This window comes from Populus alba, chromosome 17 (assembly GCF_005239225.2).
Source record: "Populus alba chromosome 17, ASM523922v2, whole genome shotgun sequence".
In the NCBI taxonomy this organism is placed as follows: domain Eukaryota; kingdom Viridiplantae; phylum Streptophyta; class Magnoliopsida; order Malpighiales; family Salicaceae; genus Populus; species Populus alba.
In genome coordinates, this window is record NC_133300.1 from 13218026 (window position 1) to 13220212 (window position 2187).

Genomic DNA, 2187 nt, shown 5'->3' on the forward strand with positions numbered 1-2187 from the left:
ACAGCCATGGACAGCAAGACCCTTAAATGATTTAGTTTTTTTAATATAATATATTTTATATTTTATAATTAAATTGTCATTGTGGACGGAATATAGGAAGCATGTAATATTAGTTTGATTGCAAAGTTATAATATTAGTATCATGGTAGCTATTTAGTCATTAAATTAAAAATAATAGAAATGTTGTAAATTATAATATATTTTTATTGATTTTTTTAGAATATTATGTGTTAACACAAGTATAAAATTTAAGATGTAAAATTTAATTTTTTAAAATACAATGAAAAAAAAACATTTATTATAGGATAATGTGTAGTCTATAGTACAAATACTCTATATCTATAACTGATTTACATTAAAAATATTATATGCATATAATACTAGTATAATATTTTGTCTACGTGTTGTTTTAAAATATAGTATAATATATGATTTATTCTTCTGGGAGGGAAGCCCCATCTTGTATATATAACCCTTGATGGACCATTCAAGGGTTGTTTTCTTTGCTTTAAATTCCTTAAATTTTATTTTTGGTTCAGGAAATTCCCTCACGCTGCGTGGATGGATGCAAAGCACCAAGAAACTCCACTAGTTGCCATTGATTCCAAGACACTCCACCACCACAGGCACAATCTCTCTCATTTCACTAAATAAATGTCATACATTTATTGGAGTTTGATTTATGAACAGCCAAAGTTTCAAGGTCTTTAGCATTGCTTTCATTTCTCAAATGTTAAATCATAGTCTTTTTTTGGTTGGAATTCGAGGAAACCTCACCTCTTGAAAAGTGTACTTTGTGGGTCCAAGTAAGCAAATAAAATCTCGATTGTCTTAAACTTTTACAAGAAATACACGTCTTGATATGAACTCGAAATCTAATATGTAGATTTCAAGTCCTTTATCATCACGTCACGTCTCTTGAGGACAAATTAAATTATAATTGTAGTTGTATAAAGCATGAATTTAAATGTGAAATTCAAAAGTTTGGTGGAGAATTATGGCGTATCATAAATACTAAATAATTCAGTCTACAAGATTACCATAAAAATCTTAGCTCATAAATACATCTTCTGGGATTCATCAATCATCCATTCGATCCATGCCAGCCAGCTGCTTGAGAAATATCCATTATTGCAGGACCATCTTAGCTTGTGTTCATTTATGTGCTTAGGACCCCATCCTAGAGTACCACATTTCAGCTTCGAGACCCACAGATTCTGCTACGAAGCCAATGCATGTTTGAGGCTGGGAACAGATTGAAATCATGGCCGTTCTTTCTTCCCCTTTAGGAACATGCTTTAGTTCTATTTATTCAGATTTGAAGACTTTCAAAAGTAGATTTGCTCATTGTTTCCAAATGCTTGCTGACATTTGCTAGGGTGTTCAGCTTATGGTCGATAGTTCTTATGAATTCATTGTTAAACAATTCAAAGAAATAAAATGAAATACAAAAATAAAAGAGGAAAAAATAACTCTATATTTCTTAATATTTGAGATTCCTTATCATTGGATTTTGCATCCCAGGTGATGATCAAGTGGTGTTGTGCTATCATTTGACATCTCAAAGCCCTTGATTTCTTATGTTTTCTATATATTTTTTGGGTAATCAACGGAGTTTATATATACTCTCAACAAATTAACATATTAGATTTCAATAAAAAAGACCCATGAAAATCTAATTAGCCTTATTATTTTCTCCTACGAGATAACATGTTTATGATATTATTGATTTGAATATTACTCTACTTCTACTTTTTTTTATTGGAGATGACCCCAAAAAAATTTACTGTTCTGAAAATTCACGAGATCTGAATTTTACAGTCTCATTTGTCTTTAAAAAAAAAAAAGTAAAAATGCAAAATTTTATGAAAGTAAGATACCCACACATCTTCAATTATTTGATCAAACTTGTGATATGGCAAAAATAATACCATTATCAACCTGACTAATTAAAAATAATATTTAAAAAAAAAAACAAGAAATGATTTAAGATTATTAGGGAGTATACTATGAATAAATATTCAATTGTGGTTTTTCTATATTTGGTATGATTGAAGGTTGAGTTGTGTTAGGAGGGTTGTTTTTGGTTTGGCTATGACTATTGTGACTTTTTTTTTTTTTTTATCTCTCATGAAAATAAGTTTCTTCTTTTGCTTGCTTTTTTTTTTTTTGAGAAAAAAAGGGAAA